The sequence below is a fragment of the Nematolebias whitei genome, chromosome 7 (genome assembly GCF_014905685.2).
Source record: "Nematolebias whitei isolate Nwh7 chromosome 7, NemWhi1, whole genome shotgun sequence".
Lineage (NCBI taxonomy): Eukaryota > Metazoa > Chordata > Actinopteri > Cyprinodontiformes > Rivulidae > Nematolebias > Nematolebias whitei.
The window spans coordinates 26,233,886-26,255,846 of NC_056504.1; the positions used below are offsets into that span (position 1 = coordinate 26,233,886).

Consider the following 21,961-nt stretch of genomic DNA (forward strand, 5'->3'; position numbering starts at 1 on the left):
GTATGACAGTAAAGTCATAATATTACGATAATAAAGTCATAGTATTACGAGAATAAAGTCGTACGACAATAAAGTCATAATATTACGAGAATAAAGTCATAGCATTATGAGAATAAAGTTGTATAAGAATAAAGTCGTAGTATTACAAGAATAAAGTTGTACGACAGTAAAGTCATAATATTACGAGAATAAATTCGTACCACAGTAAAGTCATAATATTATGAGAATAAAATCATAATATTACGAGAATAAAGTTGTATGACAAAAAAGTCATAGCATTACGAAAATAAAGTTGTACAAGAATAATGTCGTAAATTACAAAAATAAAATAGAAACAATACAAGAATACAGTTTTAGTATTATGAGAATAAACTTGTAGTATTACCAGAATAAAGTAATATTATTATCGGAACTCCGACACAAAAAAGCAGTCTCACATCTGAGGTAAAAGATGAATGTTGACATTGGCAGTACAACAGCAGAGGCCCAATGCACTGTGGCGTATGGATTCTTATGATAACCTGAAGCCGTATGATGTTGCAATTAAGGGCTGCATTGACGGATTTAGTTGTGACACAAATAGAGGCATAATTCACAAACAGCGACCCAAAAGTGATCACGGACTACATAAACACAGTGACTTGCGTTGGAGGCTGTCCACAGCAGGTGCGAGCCGACCCAGGACACATTACGAGTTCATTCTTGTAATATCACAGTGGTGGCACAGAGGTTAGAGAGGTGGGCCTGTGATCCGAAGATCGCCGGTTCACGCCCCGGCCCCGACAACATCAAAATTATGGGTGGGGTAGGTGAAACACTCACACTTGCCCCCACCCTCATTCGCCCCACTCTGGGCCCATGAGCAAGGCCCTTAACCCCCACCATGTGCTCCCTAAACAGGTCTCTCTTGAAAATGAGTTCTCGTGGCTCAATGAGACTAACCTGGATAAATAAAGGCTAAATGAAAAAAAAAAAAATTTCTCTTAATATTACAGGTTTATTCTCATAATTTTACAACATTTTTCTAGTAATGTATTTTTTTTTTCTTAGCTTGAAATAAGGTCATTTGGAAAACTTTTTCTTTTGCATTTTCACAATATCTTTTATTTATGAATATATTTAAGGAAGATTTTGACTGGAGCATAAAAAAGCAGAAATGCCACTAAGTGCAGTAATTGGAGAGATGTTAAACTGTCTGCTCATTACAGTGAATAATTCCAAAGGTCAGATTTGGAGGATGTGATGGCCTCTGGCAGCTCAAACTGCAAATTAAAATCTATTCAACTCTTACAACCTAACCCCAAATTACAGCGGACCCCTAAAAATACCCAGGGCATTTAATGGAGGCAGTGTTTGGTTTGTGCATTTTAGCTGCCCCCACAGAGAGGTGAGGAGACGTTGGCTATAAATGGTTCTGTATGAGGTAATAAAACAGCGACTTGCCTGAATAATACAGAGCAGCAGGTCAGAAACTTATTTTACCTTGGAAAGTGAGGACAGAGGAACCTGAGGGTGGGAGTGGGCTAGTATCCGCTCTGCTGCATCAGATATTTGAGAAATCCTTCCATCTTGTTTCCTGTGAGTCACAGAGAGGTGGGAACCAAAAAAGAAAGAAAGAGACATTACTCAAAAGTCTGAAGTGAAATTTCTTTTTTAAGCAATCGAAGTGTGAGGAAAAAAAAAACGTAACCCAGCGATTCTCACACTGTAGGTAAACTTAGGGTCATGACAAGAGCGTGTGGTCACATGTTTAATTTATTTTAATTTCCAGGGCTTAAAAATGTTGCAACTCAGACTAATTTTTGTGAGCTGCATGACTGGCAGTGCAAATAGTGGATCGACTCCTTACTGGTCAGTTGGAGCATGATCCAGATGGAAGCAATGAAGAGTGGAGAGGTTGGATTTTTTTGTTGGTGTTCACAAAAGAACAGTGAAGTACTCCATGTGCCACTTTAAATTAGTGAAAAACTGTCCAAGAGAAAACGGTGAAGGTGGGAAGACACCGCTCTTAATGCTTGATTTTCTGATTGTTGTTCCAAATCTTGATAACTGTGGGATGAAAGGCTCCTTTGAGGTGGGATATTTCTTGCTGCCATTTATTACAGTAAAAAGTGTCTAAATATTATTTGTTGAACTGGGTCAACTGAAAAGTTGAATTACAAAGAACAACCCCAAATCTGTCATATAGAATATTACAACTTGGATTGATGTGAGCTGGCTACTGGTAAAATGAGATGAGATAAGATAAGATGAGATGAGATGAAATAAGATAAGATAAGATAAGATACGATGATACAATGAGATGAGATAAGATAAGATAAGATAAGATAAGATAAGATAAGATAAAACTTTTTTGATCCCACAGGAAATTGTTGACAAAGCCAATCTGAGTCTCTTGTGCAAACTAAAGTTATTAACAAAGCCAAGCAGGGCAAACATCTTCTTACAAGTTGTTTTTACCATCTTACCATCACCTGTTACATCCTAAAGCAGAGGTTCAGTCGGGTCTAACTTAGTCAACTTCTGGCTTAAAATGATGGTCTGTGAAGAATGTCACAGCTCATCTCTGACCCAACTACTGGGTCAAAGTTCAAACCAACACCTTTAACCCAGCATGAGTTTTAGTTAACCCAGCAGGTTTAGTGTTTAGAAGGGTGTCCGTTTGTAACTTTTTTTTAAACTTGTTGAACTTGAATCACTTTTTTAAGGTTTACTGAGTTATGGTGGGGGCTGGGTGTTTCTGGAAATCTTGTTCCTATGAACAGGAGGGGTGAGGCATAGCGAGGAAGGTTGGAGGATCACTGCTGTAACCTAACTGCTCTCCAAAGTGGATCATCAAATTCTTACTATCGTGAAAATAAGGCACTTATTGCCCAACTGTATCTTGCTATTTAGAAATATTCCTGTAGGCTTTCTTTTTTGTGAATAGTTTTAAAATTTCTACTTGTAAGGAAGAAGATGAAAAGATGAATGCAATTAGAGTCAACTGTGAAACCAAAGTACTCAAAAACTGCAAAAATTAAAGGACAAAGTGTCGAAGTGAGGAAGAACTATTTGAAAAATTGAAGAAGAAAGGATTCTCAGCTTTCGTCTGCTGCCCTCACCACTTATTTCTCTTGTCAGCCCCCACTCCCACACCCTCCATGTGATTGGACTGAATTACCAGTTTGACCGGGATTCTGGTCACAGTATATTGCTTCACACTTTGTCTCACACATCAGTCAGTCACCCGAGCTGGCAGCTCATCTGCGCATGCATCCTGTTCACAAACCTTCAGCAGAGGGTGTTTCAAAACGCCGCTCAGGGACAAAAGAAACGCAGAACGTAAGAACAATCTGATTTCTTGGTGAGAATAGAGTGAGAATTGTTGGAGTGCACACTTATTTTTTTCTTTCTTATTTTGCCATGTTAGCAGGAATCAAGTTTAAAGTTAGCAAAGCTGAGAAAACATCCATCATAGAATGATCTTTCTTCATCAACACAGTCCATTATTAGATATTGAAGGTCTCCCCACAGCTGAGAATTTATAAGTCTTAGTAAACAGAACTGCACTCTTATGGCAACAGACGACTGACCTGCAGCGAGGTTAGGAAATCTATTACCAATTTAACCCTGATTTCTTGCTGGGAAGTGCTGTGGTCTCTCGGGTTGCAATTGAATCGAGCGCTGCAGCTTTTTGTGTCAATTAACGTCAAAACGGCAGGGTTACTCGAACACAAGTCTTTGCTCCCTGTGATCTCTGCCGAAAAAGACAAATCCTTCCTACAGCATCAACAGCTTCTCAGAGTAAACCTCACACACTTCGAAAGTGTGAACGCTGCTTTCAAATGCAGCTGGAACACGATGACAAAAAGTCAGATATGGCATTAAATTTATTGTAAAGACCTACCATACATGACTTCAAAGAAACACACTGCCAAAAGGCAAAGGCAGACAATAATGGCTTTTTCCATGTCAGCATGTCTCTCTGTTACCAAAATATCTCATTAACCACTATTTAAAAAATAAAAAAACTGTCAGAAAGTAATCAGGCGTACATCTTCAATAGATTACCAGTGAAAGTCAACCTAGTTCAAGATGACCGCCACAGCCAAAATACATTAAAATGCACAAAGACTGCTAAAACTCAGTCAATTTACAGAGGATGAGGTAAAGTTTGATGTTTATTTGAGCTTCAGTAAATAACTTTCTTTGTCATCAGCAGTAAAAGTGGTCAGCTGTCAAACAGACCTTCATCTTCCGTCTGCTGCATGAAATCCTGCTTGATTTGCACTTTGTTTCTCTGCCTTTCAGAATGGATCTGAGTTTACCCTTGTGGGTTGTTGTTGTTGGCTGTCTGCATGCTAAAGCAGCAGGTAGGTGACTTGAAGCTGTAAAATGTGTGTTTGTTTTTATTCTTTTAGTTTAGCAGACAACATGATTTTTGGAGGAAAGTCCTACATGGTCAGATTGAAAGATGTGATGGGAAAAAATAATCCTGTAGGAAAAGCTGTTGTTTTATTCAGCACACATGCAACAACATCTGCAAAATGACCAGCTGGATCTGTTTGGGAAGGAAGCTGCAGGAAGGATTTGAAGAGGGTGGTGAGAAGGGCAGAGAAGATCATCAAGACACCCCTCCCCTCCATCCAGGACAATGGTCTCAGACGCTGTCTGACCAGAGCCAATAAAATCAAAAGAGGCAACTCACACCCATAATATGGACTGCTTACTCTGCTGACATCTAGCAGGAGGTACCACATTCTGAGGACCAGAACCACTACGTTCTGCAACAGTTCCATCCCACGAGCTATTAGACTGCTGAACTCAGGTCATTAATGAAGTGACCACAAAAACACACACACAGCCACACACACACAGCCACAGACATACCTCAGGAAAAAAAAAAAAATATATATATATATATATATATATATATACAAAATAAGCAGTACTGGGATATGGTGATTCACTCATGCATGGATGCTGTGTGTATTGTGTATGTATGTATATATATACACATATATGTAAGTATCTGTGCATGCATGTGTACATGTATCATATGTCTTGGTGTTTCTAGGAATATGCACTCACACTTGTACATTCCTTGTTCAAGGTTCAATAGCACTTTACTGTAATGGTCAATTGCATCACATGTGGTACATGAGGTGGAACAAGGTCCCAGTTAAACCCAAAAAAGCAATATATAAAAACTGTAGTATAGTATAGTATAGTATAGTATAGTATAGTATAGTATAGTATAGTATATTATAGTATAGTATGGTATAGTATAGTATAGTATAGTATAGTACAATTAAAACAAAACCGCTCAGTGGCCGGACATCCAGCGATTAAAGTCATTATGTAAATAAACCAAGTTTTACAATAACCTTTTAAATTTGTTTGTTTTATTGCATTGAATCATAAATGTAATAAACAGAACCCCAAATCCAAACCGAGGACCCCCACCCCACGAAAAAAATATAAAAATTAATGAACTCATTGGTGGGCCGGACTGAAGTCACACGCGGGCTGGAAGTGGCCTAGGGGCCACCAGTTGAATAGCCCTGGTATAGTAGTTATTGTATCTGCACCAAAACGGCATCTTCTATAAAATTTGTACAAGTTATGTTTTCCTACACTGATGTGGAGAAATTTAACAAAATTACTTTCAGTTTTGCACAGTGCACTGTTCATTTTTGAATGACAATAAAGTTTATAAAGTAAACAACAAAGTCGTTGGTTACGTACTGTAACCCCAGATTCTATGAGTATAGGCTTCGCCCTTTAAGGCTATCGCTAGTGGGTTTATCCCTTTGCGCACAGCGCAGCACTGAAAACTTTAGTCCACGCCCACCTGCTGTGTGGGTCTCACCTCCGGTCCGTATAAATTACGGCGAGACCGGGTAATTGGCTCCCAAATAGCTTTTTTCTTCAGCCATTTAGGAACCAGTGAGGCCCAGAGCTTAAAAGGCTGCGCCTATACTCATAGAATCTGGGGTTACAGTACGTAACCAACGTTCTATTTCGGATAGGCTTCGCCCTTTAAGGCTATCGCTAGTGGGTTAAAAGTGACGCAGGATGTAGTCTATGCCTCACTGGGTCCATTCAGACACAATATGAAGCGCCCGATTGTACCAAAACACATTGCATCACTCATCCTTCTGTGTGCGTAATTACATGCTGCATAATTACGCATTCCATGCACATAAGAGCCCTGGAGAGAAAAGGTCTCCAATGGGGAAAAAGAGATGGCTGAAATGCAGTCCTGCTGCTGAGAATGGAAAAAAACTGAGGTTACGAATTGTAACCATGTAACAAAGAACAGAGCAGGTCAACAGATAGAGCTTTGGCTCTCAGCTGTGATAAACGGGCTCTCCTTGTGGTTGAGTTTAGCTCCACTTCCAGATAAACAATCATCTGGGATGGACGAACTGAACTTTTTCCCATTTTATAGAAAAACCCAGGTTTAGCAGGTGTAACACTAGCGTTTTGGTCTGTGCGACTGCTTCCAATCTGGACCGAGCTAATAAGAGCAGATCATCCAGATAAAAAGAATTCACATTCCTGCCATGTGTAACGACTGCAGAGCCGTCTCCACGCATTTTGCGAACGTGCGTGAGGTGTTTCAGAATGATGGAAAATGTGAAAATATGCGCTCTTCAGATCTATGAAGGTGAAAACCAGTTGTTCTGGTGAAGTTCTCCAACAGCTGTTTGTCAGCATGTGGAATTGTCTCCCCATGATTGAATTGCTGAACATGAACAGGTCGAGAATGGGTCTCATCCCTCTGTTTTTTTATCAGAACCAGCAAGTAGTGGGAGGAAAAAAAACCCGTATTTTCCTCTCCGTCGGGAACTCTGGAAATCACGTTTTTCGTCAGAAATTCCTGAACATCTGAATGGAGAGATGAGCTCTGTTCGGGAGAATACAGAACCGTCTCTATAATCCCTCTGAACAGTGGGGGTTGATCTGTGAACTGTAGCGTGTAACCCCTGCTGATCAGACAGTCCATCCATCTGTCCAGGAAACACACTTGTTGCCACTCTGAGTAATGCTCGGAGAGTGGGCATGCATTTTGTGTTGTGTCATGTTTCTCATGAACGTCAACCATACTAAAAATCCCTTACTGCCATCACCCGCTCTGGAGATTCTCCGGGGGGAACCCAAGGGGGGCTCCAACAGAAAAAAGGCTGTATGTGTGCCTCTGTGCTGAGCAGGCTGCGGTCTCACATTAGAGCTGAAGTGAGCCGGTGCGCACTGAGAGGAGACGTGAGCGCTTTCTGAGTAAGACGCCGTTTCGGTGGAGGCTGCAGCTGTCATGGAAAAAACACGTTTACTCCCGCTGCGCTGTGAGTGGGCAGAAAAAAGCAGAAAATAAAAACAGGCTCTGGCTGAAAATGAGGGATTTTACCGTACTCAGTCTGCTGAAAAAATATAATTTTAGCTAACGTGGCAGACGAGTGTTTTGTGACATTTACTGAACTGCGGTACCATTTAAAACGCTGTTTAGAGGTTACTGGCTCGTTCTGTGTGGGGAATGTGTGAAGAGAGGCAGCTGTGAGATCAGCTGATCTGACAGTCTCAGATGAAACTTTACTTTCAGAAATGTTTCTTTTTTATTTCAGAACATACATAGTCAAAAAATACACATATTTCCCTCAAGGAGCTGTTCCCTGGTGGAGGGGGCTGGCAGAGGAGCAGAGCATGAAGTCACTGCCACAGCTGTGGAGCGCCTCTGTTGCTGTTGCTGGCCAAGGCGATCCCTCCAGTGGCCAGAGGAGGACTGTGACATCACCAGATGGTGTAAAGTCTCTGAGACCTCCTTGGACCTCTGTGCTTTCTCAAGGATAGTCCTGAAGTTGGCCTCGAACAGCGCCTCTGGGGTGATGGGGCCCTCCAGCAGGTCTTTCTGCAGCCTATCAGACAAAGATGGCGAGAGGCGGAGCCAAATAGCCCTCTGGATCATGGTCATCCGGGCGGCAATGCGGGACAGGCAGACCACAGAGGTGGCGCACATGTTTAAGATGATGTCAGTGGCTTAACAGAGAGAGCTCTTTGTCTCCTCCAGCATGTCAGCTTCCTCCAGCCTCTTTGAGATGGTGTAGGCTAACAGAGCGATGTTGTTGTTCGCCGCGACCGCCTAGGATGTGCACTGGTGAGCTCGGCTGGAGAGCTTTGTCACCCTCTGGTCATGCTTTCCTGGAGGGATAGGTTGCCGGTCCATCCTGGAAGCTTTTTCCCCAAGTGCCTCTGCCAGGCTTGACTCCAGGGGGGAGAACCGAGGGGAAAAAACACCGATTGGTAACCCCTCCACTCTGGAGATGGAGGTGAAGGTGGAGACAGATTTATTCAGCTTGCCGGGCCCAGCTGCAGCCTCATTCCATTGTGACGTCACAGCTGGACAGCAAGGCCAGATGGGATCAGGGCGATGAGCCAGGGCAGAGCCAAACCTTCCTGCCAGATCATCCGATAAGGGCAGAGGGAGGCGAGGGACAGAAAGTCCCTTTGTGTTAGCAGCCTCCTGGATTATGCCGGGCAGCTCCAAGAGGAGGGCACCGATGGCTGGGAGCGGTGTGGTCGCCGACGTGGGAAGACCCGAGGTGGCTGAGCATCCGTTTGACCGCTCTTCTTCTGTCACTATGCTCTCCAGGAGGGAAGGGGCAGCGAAGTTGTTCCCAGTATCGCCTTTTACGGCGGAATCATTCGATTCACTGTGACTCTGCGTCAAAGAAAGGCGGTGGCGTTGTCCCGCGCGTAGCGTCCCGCCACGGAAAAAACCCTCAGTGGAGCAGCTGCCCGCATCGCCTTTTTTTGTGGGAATCATCCGATTCACCGCGAGGAAAAAACGTTAGAAAAGGTGGTCGTCCAGCGAGTAGCGGCCCGCCACAGACAAACACTCAGCGGAGCTGCTGCCAACAACGCCTTTTTTGTGGGAATCATCCGATTCACTGTGAAGAAAACACGTTAGAAAAGGTGGTGGCGTCTTCCAGTGAGTAGCGGCCCTCCAAAGAAAAAACACTCAGTGGAGCTGCTGCTAACATCACCTTTTTCGAGGGAATCATCCAATTCACCACGAGGAAAAAACATTAGAAAAGGCCATGGCGTCGTCCAGCGGGTAGTGGCCCGCCACGTAAAAACACTCCTCTGCACTTACCCTTGAACAAGTATGTTCGTCTCTGCTTCTCCTCGGGGAGGAAGAGCTCACCGGGACGGCAGGAGGTTGGCGTGGTGGAGACACAGGCAACCTTAGCAAAAGTTGTGTCGGTCAAAGCTGGACGTCTTTTCCTTCTTCGTTCTTCTGACAGTTCTATCTAGCAGGCTGAAGAAAAAATGGGAGCCGATTACCCGGTCTCACCGTAATTTATACGGACCGGGGGGTGAGGCCCACACAGCAGGTAGGCGTGGACTAAAGTTTTCAGTGTTGCGCTGCGCGCAAAGGGATAAACCCACTAGTGATAGCCTTAAAGGGCGAAGCCTATACAAAATAGAACCATGCTCAATAATCCAGGTATACAATCCAACATTTTTCAGTCAGGTCATCTGGACAGTTTCTTTTTTTATGCTGAAACGTTTCGCCTTCGATCTGGAAGGCTTCGTCAGTCAAGGAAACACACAACAAAACTGATTCTTCCCCTAACAGCTTACTCCAAAGTGGAACAAACCAGTTATGTTGGTGCTAAGATTGTTTGACACAACTGTCAACAAAGAAGAGGGCCAGCAATGGAGGAGGGGGTGTGTCAAAGAGACAATCTTAGCACCAACATAACTGGTTTGTTCCACTTTGGAGTAAGCTGTTGGGGGAAGAATCTGTTTTGTTTTGTGTGTTACCTTGACTGATTAAGCCATCCGGAACGAAGGCGAAATGTTTCAGCACAAAAAAAAAAGAAACTATCCAGATGACCTGACTGAAAAATGTTGGTTTATAAAGTAAATCTAAAAAAGTTAAATCTGGTCCTCTGGACATTCAAAAAAACAAAAAGCAAAACAACAAAAAAATGTAGAAACGTTTCGTCTCTCATCCAAGAGACTTCCTCAGTCTGAGGTGCTGTATTAAGCTCAGTCTCTTAAATAGCACCTTCGCAGAGTGGATCAACCAGTTTTGCTGCTGACAACCAAAACCAGCTGATCACATGCTCAAGAAGGACCATCAGCCTAACAATGGATCATTAGCACACTGATGGCTGCTTACTATTCACAGAGGGCTGAGTGATACTAGCAATCACAGCATTGTAAGAGGGGGACAATTGAACATGTAGGCCTCCACCCCTGTTTAACGATGGACGATTTCTTTTCACAAAGATGGCCTCCTTTACTCCTCTCTCAAACCATCGTTCCTTTCTATCCAGGATGTGCACATCTTCATCCCTGAAAGAGTGACCGCTGGCCTGGAGATGAGTGTAGACCGCAGAGTCCTGGCTTGATGATGTTGATCTTCTGTGCTGGGCCATCCTTTTGGCCAGTGGCTGTTTTGTTTCCCCAATGTAAGACTGATCACAGCCCCCCTGACACTGAACAGCATACACAACATTACTCTGTTTGTGCCGGGGGACTGGATCTTTGGGATGAACCAGTCTTTGCCGTAATGTATTTTGGGGTTTAAAAGCCACTGGGACGTTATGTTTAGAAAATAAACGTCTCAGTTTCTCTGATACTCCCTCAACATATGGAATGACCACTGGTCTGGGTCTGGGTTCCTCCTTTTCACCTTTTGGCTGACTGGAGTCCTGTTTGGGTTTCTTCTCTGCTTTCAGGAAGGCCCAGTTAGGATATCCACATTGCTCCTAACTGGGCCTTCCTCGGCACATCTGATGGCTCTAGTTCATGAGATATTTTGCTAACAGACACATAGAGTTGACACCTAAAAATGTTAAAATAAAAATGTATTAAATAAAAGATGAAGTGCAGTCTGTTGGACGTCAGAATGTGTTGTAGATCAGTCTCAGCTGCTTCACCACACTTCTGTTGTTGCAAACTTTTCATTACAGCTGAAGTTAATACTTTATTTCAAACATCAATCTGAAGAATACAAAAGTTCTTTCAAAGAGCGATAATCACAGACCCTTTTAAAAGTGCAGGAATGAATCTAAAAAATTATTTAAAAATGGAAGCTAAGCAGGGATGCACAGGTTTTCAGAAGGTGAGCAGAGATGTGGGCTTGGAAGCAAACAGGCACATCCTGACTGTCACAGCTGGAACAAGTTATCAGACGTCATCATCCTCACAAACAGCACTTTGATAACAGTTTATCTGTTTTAAATTGTGCTCTACAAATAAAGATGACTTGACTTGACTTGACTTGGTACTTTTCAGTCTAAAATCACAGAGGGTTACTCTGTGTCTTTGCGTGACAGATTAATTGCTGACAGGAATAAAGTATAAAGAGAGAACAAGGAGTAAAATGGAGGCAAAGAGCAAAATTAAACGTTTAGATCTGCCTGTTGAGCTCTTAATCCCAGGTGAAATCATTACTCCTCATTTGATTGTTGCATTGCAAATGTGAGCATGGACATGATAAAAGAGACAAAAAACATACTATGCTTCATCTCCTCTATCAAATCAAGCACATTTCATAAATTAAGGATAATCAAACATCAACAATAATGAAGTTCTTCAGCCCGAGTGCTTTGTTTTTACCTCAAACAATTAGGGTGTAATTTGCTGATGCATTCATTTCACTTACTGAAACCCATCTCTGTACTACACATGGCTCACAGTTTCTTTCTGTTTTGTGTTTTCTCCACTTTCAGGTTGATTTCTTGTAACAGCTGCAGTTGTATAAATGTGTTTGTCTCCTAGCAACAAAATGCAGCTCCTAAATCACTGAGAAACAATCCGAAAATCCTAAATTACAGCAATTATTTGCATAAAACAGCCTTTTTATAAAACCCATGAGCAGAGGGGTTGGCAGGATCAAAGGCTTAGCTCAGCTTGGAAATACTTGTATTGTAATGCAAGTTGATTATTATCCACCTAGGTTGGCTTCTTCAGTATTTAAACCCTGAGTACAAATTAGAGTTATTGCTACATTGTCAGAATTTTTATTGTTAGCAGATGGATGGGCCAAGGATCTTATAGAATTAGAAACCTTTTAATTATCAAAGACGGAAATATTCCTCGGGCAGCACGGTGGCGCAACTGGTAGAGCTGCTGCCTCTCAGCGAGAAGGTCCTTGGTTCAAACCCCGGTCCAGGGGCCTTTCTGGGTGTAGTTTGCATGTTCTCTCCGTGCATGCGTGGGTTTTCTCCGGGTGCTCCGGTTTCCTCCCACAGACCAAAAACATGCATGTTAGGCTGATTGGTAACTCTAAATTGTCCCTAGGTGTGAGTGAGAGAGTGAATGGTTGTTTGTCTCGTTTGTCTCTATGTGTCCCTGTGATGGACTTGCGACCCATCCAGGGTGTACCCCGCCCCTCGCACAGTGATTGCTGGACATGGGCACCAGCGACCCCCGTGACCCAAAAATGGAATAAACGGGTAAAGATAATGGATGGATGGATGGATGGATGGATGGAAATATTCCTCAGGCCAGAGGCAAAAGAGTTACTAACAATTTAAGTAATTCAAACATTGGTGCTGGGTTAGCAGAGGTGCTTTGCAACAAGGTTGCAGGTTCGATTCCTAGATGGAGCCTTTCTGTGTGGAGTTTGTAGGTGTCCAAATCTTTGTTGGGTTAAATGGCTACACTAAATTGTTCCCAGGTATGAGAGTGTGAGTACGTAGTTGTGTGGAAGATTAACTTTAAATATTAAAAGTAAATATTTCACTCAGGATTATCGTAAATTTTTATTGGCCACATGCTGATAAAGACCAGTAAGAAAAGCAAATCTATAAAACCCCACAACACCAGGGACATCCAAGCCCTTCATTTGATGCAGTACAATGCTTTTTAAGATAATCATCTGATTATTGCTTATTCCTGTCAGCACAAGAGTGCTAATTTGAATACAAGAGTTCTAAAACTTAATCCACCAATTAATCCTGTGTTTACCGGCAGCCTGCTCAGATCATGAACTCTGATAGGAATTTCTTTGTTCCACTGTGGATTTTGCAGATTCACCAAATGAGCACTACAAGTTGATTTTAAAATATGAATTTGATCAGAAAATGTTTACAGCTCTGCTGCAGCCACAGAGCACACAGAGGATGAGGCTCAACCTACACTGATAGATGTACAGTATGTGTTAAAAGTTAAGGTATGAATTAAAAACATCATCTGCTGTTTATTTAAAATATCAAGTTAGTTTGAATTCATAAGCCATATTCACAGGGATTAGTTTTAGGGACCACATGCTATTTGTAATAATTATGGAGACTGCCTGTGTTAATCCTGTGTGAATCTATGTAATTTGTAAAGTAAAAATTCCCCCACAAATTACCTGCTATATTTTGCTGAGTTCCATGGTCCTGTGATAATACTAATCCAATGTGCATCGATGTGATTTGGACAGAAATGGGCAGGATCCGATACGTAATTGGGCAGTTTTTGTTTCCTGGGTGCATTTTTATGCTTTTGGCAATGGAGGCTGCATTGGAGTGCATAAATAACCTTTAGTGTCCCAAACCAGCAAAAGTGGATGAAACAAACAAACAAACAAAAAAAACAGCTGATGTTACACAATATGCAACGCGTTAACATCATATCCGGAAGATGTCCGTAAATTTCAGCTCAATCTCAGGCTTTGGTTATCCCGTGCGAATGCGCCACATAAAAAGCAGACATTGAGGAGTAATTTATGTATTACATGTGGTCCCTAGGTAAAACTAATCCCATGCGAATAGAGCTTTACAATATAATAATTGGACTCAAAAATATAGTCACATTTCTCATGACTGAACACTTGGGTTACTGATGAGACATAAAATATCAAACAAAGAAAATGGCACATGTAATTCTATCTTATCATATATATTTTGTTTCTTCTTAATCATTTGTTTCAATTGTAAAATGGTGAAGGTTTAATTTTATTATTCTGCTTCATTTTTTATTATTTAAAGGTAACATTGAACTATAGGCCTAAATTACAATTGTTTGTAAATGCAATGCTCAAATAAAATTACATTTACATTATTTCTGTGGCATATAAACTATCTGAGATGGCAAAAAGACTCATATTGTTGGTGTCTACTAATGACCTCAAGTTACACTCTGATTGTTCATATCCAGCTGAACAATGCCTTGTTTTTTTACATTAAAAAATAAATAAGTCCTGTTGGAAGAGTCTTATGGCTTCTTGATATGACCCTGTCCATTGATTCACAACTCATAGTCTAAGCACAACATTTTGTGATATTGCATGAGATCGTAACAATTCTAAGGTGATATTTGTCTAAAACTCTGGCATATAAGACAGTGTGTGATATTCAATTCAATTCTTTTCAATTCAATTCAGAAATACTTTACTAATCCCAGAGGGAATTTAAATGTTGTTGTAACTCATCATCCTGGTTTCATTAAAGAGTTGTTCTAGATGCTGATGACTGTGGGCAGGAAGGATCTCTTGTATCGGTCTGTCTTACAGCGGATCTGAAGAAGCCTCTGACTGAAGACACTCTGTTGTATGACGGTCTGATGAAGAGGATGCTGAGGTTGTCTATAATGTTCATCATTTTATGAAGAATCCTTCTTTGTACAATCATCTCTAAAGGTTCTAGAGGAGTCCCCAGAACTGAGCCACCCTTCTTTATGAGCTTGTTGATATTTTTTAAGTCACTTGCTCTGGTGCTGCTACCCCAGCAGATGATGGCAGAAGAGATGGCACTCTCCACAACAGACTTATAGAAGATATGCAGCATCTTGCTGCAAACACTGAAGGACTTCAGCTTCCTCAAGAAGTACAGTCTGCTCTGTCCCTTCTTGTAGACGGCTTCACTGTTGCTCTAGTCGAGTCTGTTGTCAAGGTGAACCCCAAGGTATTTACTGTACATTATACTCCACCACCTCCACTTCTTCTCCCATGATGGCAATAGGGTTGGACCTGTTCCTGTTTCTCCTGAAATCTACAATTATCTCCTTTGTTTTGTTTACATTCAAGGTGAGATGATCATTTCCACACCATGCCACAAAGCGGTCCACCAATTCCCTGTACTCAGCTTCTTGTCCATCTCTGATACACCTGACGACTGCAAAGTCATCTCAATATTTTTGCGGATGACAGGAGTCTGTTTTGCGCTGGATATCTGAGGCATACAGAGTGAATATGCAGTCTTTCAATGAATGTTAGGCTTTTAAATTAATTTTTTCATCATAAATCAGTCAGCCATAGCATTAAAACCACCTGTCTAATATTCTGTAGAAATAATCATGTTGCCAAAAATGGTAAACAGGATTTTTAGGATGTTATCTAACAGGTTATCTGACAAGGGCAATGCTGATAGTGGTTAATTTGCATTTAACAGGTTCTTGGTAGCATCATTCTATAGATCTAGTTCATTTTCCTGCAACCATTAAATTTCAAACTAATTTAGGATTTGGTGAATTTAGACCAACATCCCATTCTGCGGTGGAAGTAGTCTCCAGCAACAAGTACTAGGGTGTGCACCTGAATGACAATCTCAGCTGGGGCAACAACACTACCAGCCTGATCAAGAAAGCTCATCAGAGACTCTACTTCCTCTGGCAGCTGAGGTGAGCTGGTTAGAGATTCATGAGTCTAACAGGTTCAGGGTAGAAGCTGTTCTTCAGTCTAGTGATTCTACACTTAATGCTCCTCATCCTACTGCCTGAGGGGAGCAGGGCAAAAAGTGAGTGCTCTGAGTGAGTGGGGTCTTTCATGATGCAGGTGGCTCTCTTCCTGCATCTGGAGGTGTAGATGTCTGTGATGGTGTGGAGACCGACTCCAACAGACTCTCTGCAAAGCTTTTCTTTCTGCAGCTGTGCAGCCTCCATGCCACAAGTTGATGCTGGAGCACAGGAGGCTCTCCACTGCACACCTGTAGAAGGAGGTGAGGACTGCGCTTCCCTTACCAGGATTATCAATGTGAAAAAAAAATCACTGTAATGCAACTTATCCTGATGCAACTTGATTGTTGTTATGTGCTGCTGACTATCCATGTTGCTAATCTCATGCTGCTGATTTGTTTCATGTTGCTGTGTTCATTTGTACTCATCTGCTCACACAAACTCACATTCGTGCTGCTGTTCAGCATTTTGTTTTTGTACAATACATGCTTAATGTATTCTTGGTTTAGCATATTTCTTATACCACATGTGATGAGAATGACAATAAAGAGACCTTGACCTTTAGCAATAATCATATGATCTTTTGGCAGCCATGAAATTCAATTTCCCAAGGGATGTGTGCTTCGTTTACAAAAGTGGTTGGTTGTACATGGCAAGGTCTACACGAAAGCCTTCACAAGAAGTTTCCCAGATGAACACTACACTGTGTCAAGACAATCATTCACTTGGTTTCAAATTCTGATAAAATACGTTTCTTTTACTGTGCAATCACCACCAGAAAGTGCTTTAAATGGGAGCAATCTTTATATACACAGTTGTTTCCACTGGAAAATTACTCTACAATCAACACAGCAGTAGCATACCTATCACCCACACCACAGGCAGCAGGAGTGTTTGGAATAAATCCAATCCCTTCAATGGTAAATACTTTGTATGTCTGCAACCTGTATGATCTCACTGCTGAAATGCTGAAAAGACAGAGGGAAGAAGAGTGTTTTGTTATACAATGTTCCTATCATCCTATTAATCAGTTATTTTGTTGACTTTGCCAAAAGACAGATCCTGGAGCTACTCCAAAATGACTGATGAGAGGCTTTACTTTGGCAAAGAACAAACTTTGCAGACGTGCTGGCATGTTTATGCTTCATAACTATTGATAAGTCATGCAAACAAAGCTTAAATGTGTGCAAATGCTTACAAGTCACTTCCCTATTCTCCCTATATTTGCATTGTATTTTGGTTCACATGGAAAAGTTAAAGTGTCTGGGAGTCTTGTTCATAAGTGCTGATAGGATGGTGAGAGAGATACATTGGTGAATTACTGACTCATCTACAGTGTTGGTCCAGTCATTGGAGACTGAAAAAAGCTGAGCCAAAGCTCCCAATTTACTAGGCTTATAGCCATCACCTATGGTCATGGTGAGTGGATCATGACTAAAAGAACAAGAGCCTGGATACAAGCAGCTGAAATGGGCTTGCTCCATAAGGTGGCTGGCCTCAGCCTTAGAGATAAGGCAATGAGCTCTGTCATCTGTGGGGAGCTCAGAGTAGAGCTGCTGCTCCTCTGTGTCAAACAAGACAGGTAAGGTAGTGTGAGCATCTGATAAGGATGCCTCCTGAGAGCCTTCCTTTTGAGGATTTCCATGTACACACTGGATGAAAAGATGAAGCAGAAAATAGATTGCAAAACTGTGACCTTGTCTACAGTAATAAGGTCTTTAGTGCAGGTTGTTGTTGCAATGAAGTTCAGCCAAAAGACAAAGTTATTGATTTACTGGCCTGTCAATGTTCCAACGCTCATCTCTGGTCATGATCTTGGGGTCAAGAAATGTTTCCCAGATCCAAAAAGCTAAAATAAGCTTCCATCATGGGGCATCCTTTGCCTTAAAGATGGGGTTAGGAGTTCCTTCAAATGGGGAAGAGGTATTTCACATTGAAGGAGTCAGCTGAGGTGGTTCAGGCATCTGATCGGATTTTTTTTATTAAGGCACATCCCAATCCTACTAGGAGGAAACTTTTGTGTATACCCAAAACTTGCTGAAGAAATTACATATCCTCACTGGTCTGGGAAGAGCTTAGGACCATTGAGGAGGAGCTGGAGTGTGTTTTTGAAGTCCAATGTCCAGGTTTCCCTCCTGAACCTATTGCCTCTGAGATCTGACCATGGACAAGTGGCAGAAAATTAATGGATGGATTGATTTTGGTTTCAGAAACAATGTCTTGCTTGGATGCGTCTTTCTGTCTCTTTCATGCAGACATGTACCCCCCACCACCCAAACACCCCTCCAACGCTCACACACACATCTACACGCACAGTTCCAAAAAGACAAGTGCACATAAACCCCTGAGCTTTGCAGGTCCACTTAGTAGAGAGAAACTAATCAAATCAAGTCTAGCCGCTAATGCACAATGAAAGCAGAGTCGTTTACTCGAGATAGCAGACATTAGCAGACATCCACTTCCTGTGTGGATAAAAGAGCTGGAGAGAAGCAGACGTGAAAGAGAAAGTTCAGCATTTGGAATGTCAATGAGCAGGATGAAGAGATCGGGTTTGATCAGCAGGAGTTGTACAACAGGTACAGGCTTTTTAGCTTCACCCTTTCAGCCAGTTTCTCCCTTTATCTGTCAGTCTTGACGGGCAGATAAAGATGACTTCAGCTCAATCCATCTATCTTCCAGCATCAGCAGTTTGTCTTGTCAAAGGCAGCACTCTCATGCTTACCTGTCTGTGGTGCTACTTCACTCGCAGCTCCTCTCTTCAATAACTTAGTGATCGCCTGTGCATTGCTCCCTCCCTGCGCCAGGCTCAGGCTCTCTCTTTCCTCCAACACCTGCTGTCGAGATCAGCCTCTCTCCTGTCAGTTGATGCTGTGAGCAGCCCTCCCTTCTCTGTCTTCCCCTCCCTGTTTTCCTCTCTCCCTCTCTCCTCATGTATATGTTTTCACTCTCCTCTCTGTTTTTATTCAAAGGTGAACACAAATGTCCTCTTTTCTTCTTGTTTCTTGTCCTCCCTTCTTGCTTCCATCTCTTCTTCCCTCTCTTTCTCTCGTCACCTGTTTGTGACAATGAGCTGAGCATCCGAGCTCTAAATGTTACTTTGCCTCAGTGAATCTGCTTGAAACTGATTTTTTGCTCATTCGTGGAGGCAAAATGTTGCATAAATTTAAGCAAGAAGAGAAAGAAAGGAAAAAAGGACATAATTTCATGTTCGCTGGTGAAGATTCTTGTCAGGTTTTTTCGTGGCAGATCAGGACAGAAGAACCCAGTTGCGCAGGCAGGACTCAGGAGGCAAATGTATGAAATAAAAATACTTTTAATAATAATAATAATAAATCAAAAAGGCTGACATGGCAGCAAAACTTACATGGCCTCAAGAAACACGATCACTCAGGCAGGACAAGACAGGACATACCCAACGACGAACCGACAATGACAGAACTGACAAACAGACTTTATATACACACAACCAGGACATGACACAGGTGACGATAATCAGAACAATCAATTCAGACACAAGGGAGAACAGACAGGGGGAAGGCCCACTAGATGGTGCCATCCTGACAATTCTCAGTCATTCAGGACATGATGAATTCAAAAAGGGTTCAATACAAAAACAACTGGACTTTATTTGTAACAGAAGACGTTTCGCTCCTCATCCCATCTCTGAAGCAGTAGAAACCGTCAGAAAACAACTTCAAGTTCACCAGAGAGGATGCAAACGACAACAAGCTGCCTTTTTTTGACTGTTTGGTTCAGATGGAGAGAGAGGACAGCCTCAACATTGAAGTTTACAGAAAACCAACCCACACAGACCAGTATCTTCTGTTTGACTCCCACCATCCACTGGAACACAAACTCTCTGTCATCAGAACTTTACAACATCGGGCCGAATGCGTCCCCACAAAGACAGAAGGGAAGGAAAAGGAACTGAAACACGTTCAAGAAGCTCTTCAAACATGTGGATATCCTAACTGGGCTTTTGTCAAGTCAGCGAGGAAATCTACAAAACACACCAATAAACAGAAAAAAGAGAACAGCAGACGGAAAATCATTGTCATCCCTTATGTTGCTGGAGTATCACAGAAATTCAGAAGGATCTTCAACAAACACAAGATCCCAGTACATTTCAAACCCAGCAGGACTCTCAGACAGAGGCTGGTCCACCCTAAGGACAAAACACCCATACACAAACAGAGTGGTGTAGTGTATGCGGTCCAGTGCAGCGAGGACTGTCCAGACCTCTACATTGGAGAAACTAAACAGCCTCTTCACAGACGCATGACTTAACACAGGAGAGCCACCTCCTCTGGACAAAATTCCGCAGTTCACCTCCACCTCACAGATAAGGGACACTCTTTTGAGGACCAAAATGTGCATATTTTGGACCGAGAACACAGATGGTTTGAGAGGGGGGTGAAGGAAGCAATTTATGTAAAAAGAGAAAAGCCCTCTTTTAACAGAGGAGGAGGCCTCAGATTTCCACTTTCAAAAACATATAATGCAACTTTAAAACAGATTCCCAGCCGGTTTTCACACCTGATGGGAACAGAGAGACCTCGTCAGTGAATTAGAGGAACAAAGACCTACTGTTTAGGTCTTTAGGTGTGAACTGCCAATCTACATATGTGTGTGTGTGTCTTATGTGTGTGTGTGTGTCTTATCTCACTCAGCCTTATAACCTGTATCTCTCACTCTCTGCTCTTTGAATTGAGAAAGCTCCTCGGATGAGGAGCGAAACGTCTTCTGTTACAAATAAAGTCCAGTTGTTTTTGTATTGAACGCTTTTTGAAATCATCTCATGTTCAAGTGACATCAGGGTTTTCTGTCCTATTATCTGCCTCACTCTTATAGCTCGCTCCTACATAATAAAACCTTTCCTGCCAAAATGAGCATAACTATCCCATTGTCTGTTTGACACATTAGTGGCAGGCAGTGAGCTGAAAAGCTCTCGAATGTTGCAGATTTTGTAGCACAATCACACATAATGGAGGAAATCACTTGCTCAGCTTGCAACGAAATGAGCAGAGGTTGGTGTATTTTCCAGGGTGTTACAAAGTAACCTCATTTTCCTCTCTGATAAGAAGTCAGATCATCATGCATCAACATATAAAACATTGTCAGATATATTATTGCGCATTATGCAAACACTCACAATTGAGTTGTTTAACAAGCAAGCACCGGATTTCTATATCTGGTTGTAAGTTCATGACCTTTTTTCTACACAATACAGACTCTAATAATAACCAATTATATTTTAAAGCAAGTAAACATCCCAGGTTTTATCTAACCTGGTAAACATACAGAAAACATACAGAAAAGCACTTTTATATCCATGAGCAAAGTTTGTGTTACCAGATGAAAATAAATATGCAGAATGTGTCATCCAAGTAAAAAAAAAAAAATTATTTCTGCTTTGACTCATCTTGATAACACAACTTGCCTTTTTACATGAGTCTATCCCACACATGCAGATTTAAACAGATATATAAAACAAGCAGTTAGCCAGTGACCCCAGTCACTGAAGGATTTGAAGTGAACATTTATAGTTTTTAAGATGAGTGTTTTTGGACTGGAATGCAAGTAAACCTTACTGTTTTTGGTGTAAGATATTCAAAAGGGTAGGAGCTACCCTGTGTATAAGAACAGAAGTAGGTCTTTTGTTGTTGTTGTTGTTGTTGTCTGAGGTGGTGCAGAACAATGGATCCTGGCCAGCGGAGGGAGTAATTTTATCCAACACTTGGTGCAGTGGTGGAGTCAGGGGGTGGCCAGTGGTGGCCTTGGCCACAATACATTAATCTTCACCACCTTATTAGCTACCCCAGCCATTTTAGGAAACTGTACTTTTAAGTAAAATAATAACAAAAAAATATTGTTTCCTTGGGTGGCTGGTTTACACATATGTGATAGTGGCCATTTGGGATTTTGATATGGCAGCCCAATTTTCAAAAGGAAACTTTCTTACACCTAGATGCAGCCACACACCTAAATGAAGTTGGTACCCACTTATTTTTTTAAGTTATCATGCTCACAACATCTATGGATGGACAGAGGATATTTCTAAATCCCCCTTTACACTCAGTGGTGGCGGACATAGTGACTTATCAAGCTATAAAAATTCTCTCTCTTGGAAACATGTATTATCTACTGTTGCTAAAGGTAAAAGAAGCTCTCTAATGTTTTTCCCAGAGTGTTTGTATGTTTCTAGTGTTAACAAAATATCCAATGAACCAATGAGTAGATTTTAATAAACTTTCTGGGACCAAGGCGAGGCGTGGGACCAAGGCGAGGCGTGGGACCAAGG

The 21,961-nt window shown here is 41.9% G+C and overlaps 1 long non-coding RNA gene across 1 annotated transcript in view; it reads right to left on the reverse strand.

Moving 5' to 3' along the window:
• Positions 1–1,487: 1,487 nt before the first annotated feature.
• LOC119411770 overlaps positions 1,488–21,961 on the reverse strand; it is a 69,021-nt gene continuing 48,547 nt past the window's right edge. The window contains exon 3 of the long non-coding RNA XR_005186907.1: positions 1,488–1,576. This is a non-coding gene — a long non-coding RNA (uncharacterized LOC119411770). The remainder of the gene's footprint in view (positions 1,577–21,961) is intronic.